This window comes from Amblyraja radiata, chromosome 1 (genome assembly GCF_010909765.2).
Source record: "Amblyraja radiata isolate CabotCenter1 chromosome 1, sAmbRad1.1.pri, whole genome shotgun sequence".
NCBI classification, from domain to species: domain Eukaryota; kingdom Metazoa; phylum Chordata; class Chondrichthyes; order Rajiformes; family Rajidae; genus Amblyraja; species Amblyraja radiata.
This window is the reverse complement of record NC_045956.1, coordinates 184,345,482-184,362,155: the sequence shown is the minus strand read 5'-3', so window position 1 is coordinate 184,362,155 and position 16,674 is coordinate 184,345,482.

The following is a 16,674-nucleotide window of genomic DNA, read 5'->3' as shown; positions in this document are numbered from 1 at the left end:
CACATTAACACCCGAAACCCCCTAGGGACGATTTACAGTGTTTACTGATGCCAATTAACCTGCAGAACCGGAGTACCCGGAGAAACCCACGCAGGTTACGGGGAGAAGGTAGAAACTCCATACAGATAGCACCCTTAGCCGGGATCGAACCTGTGCCTCTGGCGCTGTGAGGCAACAACTGTACTGCTTTGCCACCGGGCTTCCATGCCTTGTACAAGCAGCCTCTAGTGACAAGACGGCAGTAATATCTCCAGGGCAAATAAAGAGAGGTGAAGGGACTGAAGGAGTTCCTCTACCCGCGTGCCAGTATGGACCCAATGGGCCAAACGGCCTCCTTTTCTGAATTTGTAGCCAGTAATTAGGACTGAGATTGCACAGAAGTAATGTTACTGGAGTAATGACCAAGAGACTTGGGTTTAAACTCTCCCAAGGGAGCTGGAGAATTTAATTATGTAAAAGTAGAATAAAAGTTTAATATAAGCAAATGAGACCACACTACTATCCCAAGACGGTAGACAAAAGTGCTGGAGAAACTCAGCGGGTACAGCAGCATCTATGGGGCGAAGGAAATAGGCAACGTTTTGCGCCGAAACCCTTCTTCAGACTGAACAAGACTGAAGAAGCAACATTTCGGCCCGAAACGTTGCCTATTTCCTTCGCTCCATAGATGCTGCCGCACCCGCTGAGTTTCTCCAGCACTTTTGTCTACCTTCGATTTTCCAGCATCTGCAGTTCCTTCTTAAACAAACTATCTCAAGATTTCAGGAAGTGAAGCGACACACAGACCCCGGTTTACATTGACAGCGCCAAAGTAGAGATGGATGAAATCTTCAATTTTAGTTTAGTTTAGTTGAGAGGTACAATGGGGAAACGGGCCCTTCGACCCACCGAGTCCACGCCCACCAGCGATCCCCGCACAACAACACTATCCTACACACTCTAGGGACAATTTACAATTTTACCAAGCCAATTCATCTACAAACCTGCACGTCTTTGAAGTGTGGGAGGAAACAGGAGATCAGGCTAGATGAAGGAAGATTGTTCCCGATGTTGGGGAAGTCCAGAACAAGGGGTCACAGTTTAAGGATAAGGGGGAAGTCTTTTAGGACCGAGATGAGAAAAACATTTTTCACACAGAGATAATAATAATAATAATAATTTGTTTATAGGGACAGTGCATATTAATGAACATTTTGCATGTAAATATGCGAGATTGTAGCCAATCAGTAGCTAATTTCCGTCTCTAGTCCCAGGCAAAGGTAGGTGAAGTGTCTTGCCCAAGGACACAACGACAGTACACACTCCAAGCAGGTTTCGAACCGGCCACCTTCAGGTTGCCAGCCGAACACTGTCATCTGTCATCCTGAATGAGAGTGGTGAATCTGTGGAACTCTCTGTCACAGAAGGTAATTGAGGCCAGTTCATTGGCTATATTTAAGAGGGAGTTAGATGTGGCCCTTGTGGCTAAAGGGATCAGGGGGTATGGAGAGAAGGCAGGTACAGGAAACTGAGTTGGATGATCAGCCATGATCATATTGAATGGCGGTGCAGGCTCGAAGGGCCGAATGGCCTACTCCTGTACCTATTTCTATGTTTCTATGTTTCTATCCTGGAGAAAACCCACGCAGGTTACAGGGATAACGTACAAACTCCACACAGACAGCGCCCGTAGTCGGGATCGAACCCAGGTCTCTGGCATGGTGAGGTAGCAACTCAACCACTGTGCCTCTAGGAGTAAATAACACCACCAACTTGTCCTGGATCACCCATATTGAAGTCATGGCAACGCTACTTCCTAAAGGGCCTGTCCCACTTACATGACCTTTACAGGCAACTGCCGGCACACGTTATAGGTCGTCGAAATTTTCAACATGGTGAAAATTCAGCGGCGACCAGAAAGACGCTACGACTCTTTGGAGACTTCTTACGACCATAGGCTGTATGGTCGTGAGAGTTCTCCTATGGTCGTGAGAGGTCCCCAAAGAGTCGTAGCGTCTTTCTGGTCTCCGCTAAATTTTCAATATGACGGGTGCAGGCAGTTGCCTGTAAAGGTTGCGTAAGTGGGACAGGCCCTTTAGTAACATAGAAACATAGAAAATAGGTACAGGAGGAGGCCATTCGGCCCTTCGAGCCAGCACCGCTATTCATTGTGATCATGGCTGATCGGCCCCTATCAATAACCCGTGCCTGCCTTCTCCCCATTTCCCTTGACTCCACTAGCCCCTAGAGCTCTATCTAACACTCTCTTAAATCCATCCAGTGACTTGGACTCCACTGCCCTCTGTGGCAGGGAATTCCACAAATTCACAACTCTCTGGGTGAAAGAAGGCTTAGGAAGTTCGGCATGTCCTCAACAAATTCCCAGGGCCCTACCATTCACTGTGTAGGTCCTGCCCTTGTTAGACGTCCCAAAATGTAACACCTCATATTTCTCTGTATTAAATTCCATCTTATGAACTTATAGACAATAGACAATAGGTGCAGGAGTAGGCCATTTGGCCCTTTTAGTCAGCGCCGCCATTCAATGTGATCATGGCTGATCATCCCCAATCAGTACCCCGTTCCTGCCTTCTCCCCATATCCCCTGACTCCGCTATCTTTAAGAGCCCTATCTAGCTCTCTCTTGAAAGTATCCAGAGAACCTGCCTCCACCGCCCTCTCAGGCAGAGAATTCCACAGACTCACAACCCTCTGTGTGAAAAAGTGTTTCCTTGTCTCCTTTCTAAATGGCTTACTCCTTCTTTTTAAACTGTGGCCCTTGGTTCTGGACTACCCCAACATCAGGAACATGTTTCCTGCCTCTAGCGTGTCCAAACCCTTAATAATCTTATATGTTTCAGTAAGATCCCCTCTTATCTTTCTAAACTCCAGAGTATACAAGTAGGACCCCTAGTCTTATTAAGGCCCCGACCTGAAATGTCACCCATCCATGTTCTTCAAAGATGCTGCCTGACCAACTGAGTTACTCCAGCATGTTGTGCCTTCTTTGGGGGAAATTGGCTTAAGGGCCGGAATGTCCCACCTCCTAGCCTGTGACTGATTTAGCCAGGTGGACAGGGATTTGAGATTGGGGTCTATGCTATGAATTTTAAATTCAACAAATCTGATATTAGGAAAATCAAATCATCAAAGTTTCAATTTAATCATGCAGGTTATGTTCCAAATCTAATCCCTGATCTTCACCGAAGGCCTACAGGGGAACTAACTCTATCATCGGAACTAGACCCTGACCTACATGTGTTTCTGCACCATATTACACGCTTGGCTGTTCTCATCATAAACAGCAGGCTAGGCTGCGGAACCAGCAACCCACCCAGTGTCAATAGACAATAGACAATAGGTGCAGGAGTAGGCCATTCAGCCCTTCGAGCCAGTACCGCCATTCAATGTGATCATGGCTGATCATCCACAATCAGTACCCCGTTCCTGCCTTCTCCCCATATCCCCTGACTCCGTTATCTTTAAAAGCCCTATCTAGCTCTCTCTTGAAACTATCCAGAGAACCGGCCTCCACCGCCCTCTGAGGCAGAGAATTCCACAGACTCACATAGAAACATAGAAAATAGGTGCAGGAGTAGGCCATTCGGCTCTTCGAGCCTGCACCACCATTCAATATGATCATGGCTGATCATCCAATTCAGTATCCCATACCTGCCTTCTCTCCATACCTCCTGATCCCTTTAGCCACAAGGGCCACATCTAACCCTCTTAAATATAGCCAATGGCCTCAACTGCCTTCTGTGGCAGAGAATTCCACATTCACCACTCTCTGTGTAAAAAATGATTTTCTCATCTCGGTCCAAAAAACTTCCCTCTTATCCTTAAACTGTGACCCCTTGTTCTGGACTTCCCCAACATCGGGAACAATCTTCCTGCATCTAGCCTGTCCAACCCCTTAAGAATTTTGTAAGTTTCTATAAGACCCCCCCTCAATCTTCTAAATTCTAGCGAGTACAAGCCGAATCTATCCAGTCTTTCTTCATATGAAAGTCCTGCCATCACAACTCTCTGTGTGAAAAAGTGTTTCCTCGTCTCCGTTCTAAATGGCTTACCCCTTATTCTTAAACTGTGGCCCCTGGTTCTGGACTCCCCCAACATTTGGAACAGGTAGATAGGGTGGTCGAAAAGTAATTTGGCACATTGGCCTTCATCAGTCAGAGTATTGAGTATAGAAGTTGGGAAGTCATGCGGCAGTTGTATAAGACGTTGCTGAGGCCACATTTAGTGTATTGTGGAGGAAGGAACTACAGATGCTGGTTTCAACCGAAGATAGGCACAAAATGCTGGAGTAACTCAGCGGGACAGGCAGCATCTCTGGAGAGAAGGAATGGGTGACATTTCAGGCCGTGACCCTTCTACAGACTTATTAGTGATAAGGGAAATAAGAGATAAAGGTGATGATGTGGAGAGATAAAGAACAATGAATGAAAGATTCGCAAACAAGTAACGATGATAAGGGAAACAGGACAAAGGATGCATTCTTTGCATCTACCCGATCTAATCCTCTCATGATTTTATACACCTCAATATGATCACCCCTCATCCTCCTGCGCTCCAAGGAATAGAGACCCAGCCTGCTCAACCTCTCCCGACAGCTCAGACACTCTAGTCCTGGCAACATCCTTATAAATCTTCTCTAAACCCTTTCCAACTTGACAACATCTTTCCTATAATATGGTGCCCAGAGCTGAACACAATACTCTAAATGCGGACTCACCAACGTCTTATACAACTGCAACATGACCTCCCAACTTCTATACTACTGACCGATGAAGGCCAAAGTTCCAAAAGCCTTCTTGACCACCTTATCTACCTGCAACCTGACCTTCAAGGAACCATGCACCTGTACTCCTAGATCCCTCTGCTCTACAACCCGACCCAGGGCCCTGCCATTCACTGTGTAGGTCCTGCCCTTGTTAGACGTCCCAAAATGTAACACCTCACATTTCTCTGTATTAAATTCCATCTTATGAACTTATAGACAATAGACAATAGACAATAGGTGCAGGAGTAGGCCATTTGGTCCTTTTAGTCAGCGCCGCCATTCAATGTGATCATGGCTGATCATCCCAAATCAGTACCCCGTTCCTGCCTTCTCCCCATATCCCCTGACTGCGCTATTTTTAAGAGCCCTATCTAGCTCTCTCTTGTAGCATCCAGAGAACCTGCCTCCACTGCCCTCTGAGACAGAGAACTCCACAGACTCACAACTCCCTGTGATAAAAAGTGTTTCCTCGTCTCCGTTCTAAATGGCTTACTCCTTATTCTTAAACTGTGGCCCCTGGTTCTGGACTCCCCCAACATCGGGAACATGTTTCCTGCCTTTAGTGTGTCTAAGCCCTTAACAATCTTATATGTCTCAATGAGATCTCCTCTCATCCTTCTAAACTCCAGAGTGTACAAGCCCAGCTGCTCCATTCTCTTATGTTCACAAGTTCACATTATAGAATAAAATTAGGCCATTAGGCCCATCGAGTCTACTCCGCCATTCAATCATGGCTGATTCTAATCCTATTTTCCTGCCTTCTCCCCATAACCCCTGACACCCATTCTAATTAGGTATTTGTCTATCTCTGCCTTAAAAATATCCACTGACTTGCCCTCCACAACCCTGAGTTCCACAGATTAACTACCCTCTGACTAAAGAAGTTCATCCTCACCCCATTTCTAAAAGAGCGCCCTTGAATTCTTAAGCTGTGACCTCTTGTCCTGGACTCTCCCACCAGTGGAAACATCCTCTCCACATCAACCTTCTAAACTCCAGCGAGTACAGGCCCAGTGCCGACAAACACTCATCATATGCTCACCCACTCATTCCTGGAATCATTTGTAAACCTCCTCTGGACCCTCTCCAGAGCCAGCACATCCTTCCTCAGACATGCTTGCTCACAGTACTCCAAATGCGGCCTGACCAGCGCCTTTATAGAGGGTACACAAAATTGCTGGGGAAACTCAGTGGGTGCAGCAGCATCTATGGAGCGAAGGAAATAGGCGACGTTTCGGGCCGAAACCCTTCTTCAGACTTTATAGAGCCTCGTTTTCTGTGTTCAGTGAGAACAAATAAATGTAAGGGATTAATCGCTGTATGGAAACAGAACCCAGTCGGCTAAATGATTTCTTTCTGCAACTAAAAGTCTGTGAGCCAGGACTGTCTATTTGTGTGCTTGTTTGTTTTTCTATCTACAGCCTAGAGGAATTAGATGATGCTTGAAGTATGTGCATCCTCCGTACCCTAATGCCTAAGCAGCTCATATATTTTTATTTCTGCTCCTTGCCTTGCTTTCTCCCAGCCTCCCTACCCCCTTGGCGATAGTTTTAATGCATTGGCTGATTTATTTTATTTATTTTTTTAAAGATACAGCATGGAAACAGGCCCTTCGGCCCACCGCGTCCGCGCAGACCAGCGATCCCCGCTCATTAACACTATCCGACACACACTAGGGACTTCTTCTTCTTCTTGCGTGTGGCGTGCACAGCCTAAAGTTGTAGGACAACTTGTTCTATTTGATCTTACTTGATTGTGCACGCCGGGTTGATTGCATTCGTCAAAACAGGGCGGACCACGTGAAGGTTGCAATCTCCCACCCCACACTAGGGACAATTTGCACTTATACCAAGCCAATTAACCTACAACCCTGTAAGTCTTTGGAGTCATAGGGTCATAGAGTGATACAGTGTGGAAATAGGTCCTTTGGCCCAACTCACCCACACCGGCCAACAATGTCCCAGCTACACTAGTCACATCTGCCTGCGCTTGATCCATATCCCTCCAAACCTGTCCTATCCATGTACCTGTCTAACTGTTTCTTAAACGATGGGATAGTCTCAGCCTCAACTAGCTCCTCTGGCAGCTTGTTCCATACACCCACCACCCTCTGTGTAAAAAAAGTTACCACTCAGATTCCTATTAAATCTTTTCCCCTTCACGTTGAACCTATGTCCTCTGTTTCTCGATTCCCCTACTCTGGGTAAAAGATTGTGCATCTACCCGATCTATTCCGCTCATGATTTTGTGTATTTCTATAAGATCACCCCTCATCCTCCTGCGCTCCATGGAATAGAGACCCAGCCTACTCAACCTCTCCCTATAGCTCACACCCTCTAGTCCTGGCAACATCCCCGTAAATCTTTTCTGAACCCTTTCAAGCTTGACAACATCTTTCCTACAACATGGTGCCCAGAACTGAGTGTGGGAGGAAGATCTGTGCAGGTCACGGGGAGAACGTGCAAACTCCGTACAGACAGCATTCGTAGTCGGAATAGAACGCGAGTCTCCGGGGCTGCAAGGCAGCAGCTCTACTGCTGCGCCACCCTGCCCTGGGCTGATGACAGAGTCATAGAGTGATGCTGCGCGGAAACAAGCCCGCTGGGTTAACTTCCTCATGGTGCCCTGTCTAAACCAGTCCAATTTCACTGGAGATAGACACCAAAGAACTGCAGGAACTCAGCGGGTCAGGCAGCATCTGTGGAGAAAAGGAATAGGTGATGTTTACCCAAGCTCACAAGCTATAGCAGTAGAATTAGGCCATTCGGCCCATCGAGTCTACTCCGCCATTCAATCATGGCTGATCCCTGCCACCTAATCCCATTTTCCTGCCTTCACCCCATAACCCTTGACACCCGTTCTACTCAAGAACTTGTCTATCCATAGGATCGTTTCCGGTCGAGACTCTTCTTCAGATGTCATCGTGTTTGGCTCACATCCCTCTAACCTTTCCTGAGTCATACAGTGATACAGCATGGAAACAGGCCCTTCGGCCCAACTTGCCCACATTGGCCAACAATGTGTCCCATCTTCCACCAGAAAGTTCACCAGACTGATTCCTGGGATGGCAGGACTTTCATGTGAAGAAAGACTGGATAGACTTGGCTTGTACTCGCTAGAATTTAGAAGATTGAGAGGGGATCTTATAGAAACGTACAAAATTCTTAAGGGGTTGGACAGGCTAGATGCAGGAAGATTGTTCCCGATGTTGGGGAAGTCCAGGACAAGGGGTCACAGTTTAAGGATAAGGGTGAAATCTTTTAGGACCGAGATGAGAAAAACATTTTTCACACAGAGAGTGGTGAATCTCTGGAATTCTCTGCCACAGAAGGTAGTTGAGGCCAGTTCATTGGCTATATTTAAGAGGGAGTTAGATGTGGCCCTTGTGGCTAAAGGGATCAGGGGGTATGGAGAGAAGGCAGGTACAGGATACTGAGTTGGATGATCAGCCATGATCACATTGAATGGCGGTGCAGGCACGAAGTGCCGAATGGCCTACTCCTGCACCTATTGTCTATGTCTCTATGTTTCTACTACTCCTACCTGTCTGCGTTTGGCCCATACCCCTCTAAGCCTATCCTATCCATGTGCTACAGGGAGAGGTTGAGCAGGCAAGCACTTTATTCCTTGAAGTGCTGGAGGATGTGGGGGTGATCTTTTGGACTTTAGACTTTAAAGATACAGCGCAGAACAGGCCCTTCGGCACTGAGTCACCGATTACCCAAACACTAACACTATCCTACACACTAAGGACAATTTTACAACTTACCAAAGCCAATTAACCTACAAACCTGTATGACTTCATAACAAGAGGAGTTGAGTATAGGAGCAAAGAGTCCTTTGCAGTTGTACAGAGCCCTAGTGCAACCACACCTGGAGTATTGTGTGCAATTTTGGTCCCCTAATTTGAGGAAGGACATTCTTGCTATTGAGGGAGTGCAGTGTAGGTTTACAGGGTTAATTCCCGGGATGGCGGGACTGTCATATGCTGAGAGAATGGAGCAGCTGGGCTTGTACACTCTGGAGTTTAGAAGAATGAGAGGATATCTCATTGAAACATATAAGATTGTTAAGGGGTTGGACACGCTAGAGGCAGGAAACATGTTCCCGATGTTGGGGGAGTCCAGAACCAGGGGCCACAGTTTAAGAATAAGGAGTAAGCCATTTAGAACGGAGACAAGGAAACACTTCTTCACACAGAGAGTGTTGAGTCTGTGGAATTCTCTGCCTCAGAGGGCGGTGGAGGCCGGTTCTCTGGATGCTTTCAAGAGAGAGCTAGATAGGGCTCTTAAAAATAGCGGAGTCAGGGGATATGGGGAGAAGGCAGGAACGGGGTACTGATTGGGGATGATCAGCCATGATCACATTGAATGGCGGAGCTGGCTCGAAGGGCCGAATGGCCTACTCCTGCACCTATTGTCTATTGTCTATTGTCTATTGTCTGTTGACTTTAAAGAAAACCTGAGCACCGGGAAGTCACAGGGAAAACGGACAAACTCCACACAGACAGCACCCGTAGTCAGGATCGAACCTAGGCCTGTGAGGCAGCAACACTACCTGCTGCGCCACCATCCACTGCTGCCCTGATTACAGAAAGGAGTTAATTCCTCACATGTTCCGAATATATATCGGGATGACATATTAATATGAGGACCTTGATTAGCCTCCAATCTAATCATGGTGAATGGGAGCATTGCAGAAGATGGATACTGATGTGGGAGGAGAAACAATCCCATAGTGATGGTTAAATGTGTCAGTGATGAACTCGAGGCTTTAAATTGCTTCATGAAGATCCCAGCAAAGTATCGCCGGGCTGGAACATTAATGATCAACTGAGATTAACTCTTTATCAGTCATAAATGTAATGAAAACTGGCTGGCTTTTCTCAGCTGCACTTAGAGTCATCAAGTGCAGTCATACCGCATGGAAACAGGCTCAATGGTTTAGTTTAAGAAGGAACTGCAGACGCAGGAAAAATCGAAGGTAGACAAAAATGCTGGAGAAACTCAGTGGGTGAGGTAGCATCCATGGAGAGAAGGAATAGACAATAGACTATAGACATTAGATAATAGGTGCAGGAGTAGGCCATTTGACCCTTCGAGCCAGCACCGCCATTCAATGTGATCATGGCTGATCATCCACAATCAGTACCCCGTTCCTGCCTTCTCCCCATATCCCCTGACTCCGCTATCTTTAAGAGCCCTATCTAGCTCTCTCTTGAAAGTATCCAGAGAACCAGCCTCCACCACCCTCTGCGGCAGAGAATTCCACAGACTCACCACTCTCTGTGTGAAAAAAGTGTTTCCTCGTCTCCGTTCTAAATGGCTTACTCCTTATTCTTAAACTGTGGCCCCTGGTTCTGGACTCCCCCAACATCGGGAACATGTTTCCTGCCTCTAGCGTATCCAAACCCTTAATAATCTTATATGTTTCAATGAGATGCCCTCTCATCCTTCTGAACTCCAGAGTGTACAAGCCCAGCCTCTCCATTCTCTCAGCATATGACAGTCCCGCCATCCCGGGAATTAACCTTGTGAACCTATGCTGCACACCCTCAGACTGAAGAAGGGTCTCGACCCGAAACGCCACCTAGTCCTTCACTCCATAGATGCTGCCACACCCAATTGTTTATAGACAATAGACAATAGACAATAGGTGCAGGAGTAGGCCATTAGGCCCTTCGAGCCAGCACCGCCATTCAATGTGATCATGGCTGATCATCCCCAATCAGTACCCCGTTCCTGCCTTCTTCCCATATCCCCTGACTCCGCTTTCTTGAAGAGCCCTATCTAGCTCTCTTTACCTGAGCAATCAAGTTCGTTGTTTTCACCCCGCGTGGCTCGTTTATTCACCCGCCATATAGTTTAGTTTAGTTTGCGAAAAGTGTTTTGTTCTAACCTGTCAGCAGAAAGACAATACATGATTACAATCGAGTCAGTTGCGGCGTACCGATGCATGATAAAGGGAATAACATGAATAAAGTCAAGCACAAGATAAAGTCCAGTAAAGACAACACTTGTCCCTTTACCTCCCCCCTCGACACCATTCAAGGACCCAAGCAGTCGTTCCAGGTGCGGTAGAGGTTCACCTGCACCCCCTCCAACCTCATCTATTGCATCCGCTGCTCTAGATGTCAGCTGATCTACATCGGTGAGACCAAGCGCAGGCTTGGCGATCGTTTCGCCGAACACCTCCGCTCGGTTCACAATAACCAACCTGATCTCCCGGTGGTTTAGCACTTCAACTCCCCCTCCCATTCCGAATCTGACCTTTCTGTCCTGGGTCTCCCCCATGGCCAGAGTGAGTACCACCGGAAACTGGAGGAGCAGCACCTCATATTCCGCTTGAGCAGTCTGCACCCTAGTGGCATAAACATTGACTTCTCCAATTTCCGGCAGCCCTTGCTGTCTCCTCCCCTTCTGAGCTCTCCCTCAGCCCTCGGGCTCCTCCTCTTCCTTTCTCCTTTCTTCTCAGCGCACCCACCCCCCCTCCCCCCCCCCCCCCCCCCCCCCCCCCCCCCCCCCCCCCACCCCACCCTACATCAATCTGAAGAAGGGTTTCGGCCTGAAACGTTGCCTATTTCCTTCGCTCCATAGATGCTGCCGCACCCGCTGAGTTTCTCCAGCATTTTTGTCTACCCAAGATTAATCAAAGGTAGTCTGAGGGTCGCCAATGAGGTAGATAGTAGTTCAGGACTGCCCTCTGGTTGTTGTAGGATGGTTCAGTTGCCTGATAACAGCCGGGAAGAAACTCTCCCTGAATCTGGAGGTGTGCGTTTTCACACTTCTATACATTTTGCCCGATGGGAGAGGGGAGAAGAGGGAGTGGCCGGGGTGCGACTGGTCCTCGATGATGCTGCTGGCCTTGCCGAGGCAGCGTGAGGTGTAGATGGAGTCAATGAAAGGGAGCTTGGTTTGTGCGATGGTCTGGGCTGTGTCCACAATTCTCCACAATGTCTTGCGGGTCTTGGATGGAGCTGTTCCCAAACCGTGCTGTGATGCATCCCGATAAAATGCTTTCCATGGCGGATCCGTTGATAGATTGTGTTGGACTAGCAGCATAATCAAGGACTAGTCGCACCCCGGCTACTCCCACTTCTCCCCTCTCCCATCAAGCAAGAGGTACAGGAGTGTGAAAATGCACACCTCCAGATTCAGGGATTCCGTTTCTTCCCAGCTGTTATCAGGCAACTGAACCATCCTACCAACAACTAGATAATGGTCCTGACCTCCCATCTACCTAATTATCTCTTGCTGTCTTTGATCTAACTTTGCTGGCTTTACCATGCACTAAACATTATCCCCTTATCTTAAACCTATACACTGTAAATGGATCGATTGTAATCATGCATTGTCTTTCCGCTGACTGGTCAGCATGCAACAGAAGCTTTTCAGGAGAAGATGGTGGCGCCTGGCGGCAGCGGCCTCTGCTGTCCGTCTGTATATTTTTTCTTTCTGTCCTGTTAAGTGGATGTCTTGGTATTGTTTTTATATGGGGCTCCAGTCGCGGAGCCTTCGGACTCACCATCGCGGAGCTGGCCGACTTCGCAGTGCGGAGCACTGTGGTGGCACGTGGCTGCGACCCGACTTCGGAGCTCGGAGGCTCCGGCTGCAGGTCTGTGGACGGTAACATCCGGAGTTCGCAGGTCCCTGGTGGGAGACCGCTTTTCGGAGCTCCCGCAACGGCAAACTTCGCCCGCCCGAGTCAAGGGGGTTAGAATCGACCCAGAGCGGGGCCTAACATCGCCCGGCACGGCTTAAACAACCGCGGGACTTACCATCGCCCGCCTCTAACATCTAACATCAGGAGTCTCGATCGGCTCGATGCAGCAGCTAGGCGGTTTGACTGCGGGAGAGGAATGGGCACAGAGAACGGGGAAGAGATAGGACTTTGTCTTCCATCACAGTGAGGAGGTGTTTGGGGATTCACTGTGATGGATGTTTTGTGTGAAAATGTGTTAATTGGGTGTTTTGGGTTTTTTTGTTTGATGATGACTGCACCGCCATTCAATATGATCATGGCTGATCATCCAACTCAGTATCCCGTACCTGCCTTCTCTCCATACCCCCTGATCCCTTTAGCCACAAGGGCCACATCTAATTCCCTCTTAAATATAGCCAATGAACTGGCCTCAACTACCTTCTGTGGCAGAGAATTCCACAGATTCACCACTCTCTGCGTGAAAAATGTTTTTCTCATCTCGGTCCTAAAAGATTTCCACCTTATCCTTAAGCTGTGACCCCTTGTTCTGGACTTCACCAACATCGGGAACAATCTTCCTGCATTTAGCCTGTCCAACCCCTTAAGAATTTTGTAAATTTCTATAAGATCCCCCCTCAATCTTCTAAATTCTAGCGAGTACAAGCCGAGTCTATCCAGTCTTTCTTCATATGAAAGTCCTGACATCCCAGGAATCAGTCTGGTGAACCTTCTCTGTACTCCCTCTAGGGCAAGAATGTCTTTCCTCAGATTAGGAGACCAAAACTGTACGCAACACTCCAGATGTGGTCTCACCAAGACCCTGTACAACTGCAGTAGAACCTCCCTGCTCCTATACTCAAATCCTTTTGCTATGAATGCTAACATACCATTCGCTTTCTTCATTGCCTGCTGCACCTGCATGCCTACTTTCAATGACTGGTGTACCATGACACCCAGATCTCGTTGCGCCTCCCCTTTTCCTAATCGGCCACCATTCAGATAATAGTCTACTTTCCTGTTCCCTGTAAACGAAACAAAACTAAACCTAAGATAGGCACAAAAAGCTGGAGTAACTCAGCATCTCTGGAGAGAAGGAATGGGTGACGTTTCGGGTTGAGAACCCCTTCAGACTGAGAGTCAGGGGAAACGTGATCACCATCTGTATCTCTCATCTCCCTTTTCCCCGACTCTCGAAGTCGCAACCCGAAACGTCACCCGTTCCATTATTCTCGAGATGCTGCCAGACCCACCGAGTTACTCCAGCTTTTTGTACCTATCTTCGGTGTAAACTAGCATCTGCAGTTTCTCCCTAAACTAAGCCTAAACCTTCCTTGGGTTTTGCAGAGTGTTTTAGCCTGTGAATCAGTATTATGCCAATTTCTTTTTTGTTGTGTGTCAAAGCACTCTCTTCCATTCTCTCACTGCATCATTCAAAGCCATCGTCGCACTGTTGCCGGGCAACATTGTCCTCCTTTATTTAATCTGACGTTAAGTTTGGTTGGCGCTGCTTTAAGATGGCTGCTTCTGCCGACAATTCCCTTCCCCCTCGCTAATTCTTGCACCAAGAACCACGCGTGATCAATAGACAATAGACAATAGACAATAGACAATAGGTGCAGGAGTAGGCCATTTGGCCCTTCAAGCCATTCAATGTGATCATGGCTGATCATCCACAATCAGTACCCCGTTCCTGCTTTCTCCCCATATCCCCTGACTCTGCTATTTTTAAGAACCCTATCTAGCTCTCTCTTGAAAACATCCAGAGAACCTGCCTCCGCAGGCAGAGAATTCCACAGACTCACCACTCTCTGTGAGAAAAAGTGTTTCCTCGTCTCCGTTCTAAATGGCTTACTCCTTATTCTTAAACTGTGGCCCCTGGTTCTGGTCTCCCCCAACATCAGGAACATGTTTCCTGCCTCTAGCGTGTCGAAGCCCTTAACAATCTTATATGTTTCAATGAGATACCCTCTCATCCTTCTAAACTCCAGAGTGTACAAGCCCAGCTGCTACATTCTCTCAGCATATGACAGTCCCGCCATATTACCATATAACCATATAACAATTACAGCACGGAAACAGGCCATCTCGGCCCTTCTAGTCCGTGCCGAACACTTACTCTCACCTAGTCCCATCTACCTGCACTCAGACCATAGCCCTCCATTCCTTTCCCGTCCATATATCTATCCAATTTATTTTTAAATGATAAAATCGAACCTGCCCCCACCACTTCCACTGGAAGCTCAATCCACACAGCTAACACTCTCTGAGTAAAGAAGTTCCCCCTCATGTTACCCCTAAACTTCTGTCCCTTAATTCTGAAGTCATGTCCTCTTGTTTGAATCTTCCCTACTCTCAATAGGAAAAACTTATCCATGTCAACTCTGCCATCCCGGGAATTAACCTTGTAAACCTACGATGCACTCCCTCAATAGCAAGAATGTCCTTCCTCAAATTAGGGGACCAAAACTGCACTCCATGGGCTGCACCACGTCAGGACGGGTGAGGCGGGACCAGATGCGGTGCTCTGACCCGACAGTGCACTCGACACCATTCAGATAATAATCTGCCTTCCTGTTCATGCCACCAAAGGGGATAACCTCATCCAACCAATCCAAGTCACCATGCAGCCTCATAGCATCTTCCTTGCAGCTCACATTGCCACCCAGCTTTGTGTCATCCACAAAGAGATGTTATATTTAATTCCCTCGTCTACATCATAATATATATATTGTAAAGAACTGGGGTCCCAGCACTGAGCCTTACGGCACCCCACTAGTCACTGCCTGCCATTCTGAAAAGGATCCGATAATTCTTACTCTTTGCTTCCTGTCTTTCAACTAGTTCTCTATCCATGTCAATACCCTACCCCCAATACCGTGTACTCTTATTTTGCTCACTAATCTCTTGTGAGGGGCCTTATCAAAGGCTTTTTGGAAGTCCAGATCCACCACATACACTGGGTCTCCCTTATCCATTTTGCTTGTTTACATCCTCAAAAAATTCCAAAAGATTAGTCAAGCATGATTTCCCCTTCATAAAGCCATGCTGACTTTGACCGATCCTGTCACTGCTTTCCAGCTGCTATAACATCTTTAATAATCGACTCCAGCATCTTCCCCACTACCGATGTAAGGCTAACTGGTCTATAATTCCCCATTTTTTCTCTCCATCCTTTGGTAAAAAGTGGGGTTACATTGGCTACCCTCCAGTCCACAGGAGAGAACATTGGAAAATGATCACCAGTGCATCCACGGTTTCTAGGTCATAGAAACATAGAAACATAGAAAATAGGTGCAGGAGTAGGCCATTTGTCCCTTCGAGCCTGCACCGCCATTCAATATGATCATGGCTGATCATCCAACTCAGTATCCTGTACCTGCCTTCTCTCCATACCCTCTGATCCCTTTAGCCACAAGGGCCACATCTAACTCCCTCTTAAATATAGCCAATGAACTGGCCTCAACTACCTTCTGTGGCAGAGAATTCCACAGATTCATCACTCTCTGTGTGAAAAATGTTTTTCTCATCTCGGTCCTAAAAGATTTCCCCCTTATCCTTAAACTGTGACCCCTTGTTCTGGACTTCCCCAACATCGGGAACAATCTTCCTGCATCTAGCTGTCCAACCCCTTAAGAATTTTGTAAGTTTCTATAAGATTCCCCCTCAATCTTCTAAATTCAAGGTCAACATCCTTGAATACTCCGGGATACAGACCATCAGGCCCTGGGTTTTATCTGCCTTCTGTTCCAATAGTTTACCTAACACCATTTCCTGACTAATGTGGATTCCCTTCATTTCCTACCTCCCACTGAATCTCAGTCCCCTGGTATTTCTGGGAGATTGTTTGTGTCTTCATTAGTGAAGACAGAACCAAAGTACTCGTTCAACTGTATTTCCTTGTTTCCCCATTATAAATCCACCTGTCTCTGATCGTAGGGACTTACATTTGTCTTCACTAATCTTTTCCTTTTTACATACCTAACTAAACTTTTACAGTCAGTTTTTATATTCCCCGCAAGTTTTCTTTCATACTCATTTTTCCCTTCTTAATCACCCCTTTTGTCCTCCTCTGTTGAGTTCTAAATTTCTCCCAGTCCTCTGGTTTGCCGCTTCTTCTGGCATTTATATGCCTCTTCCTTGGATTTAACACCATCCTTGATTTCCCTCGCCTTCTCTGTTTTATTTTTTTACCAGACGGGGATGAACAA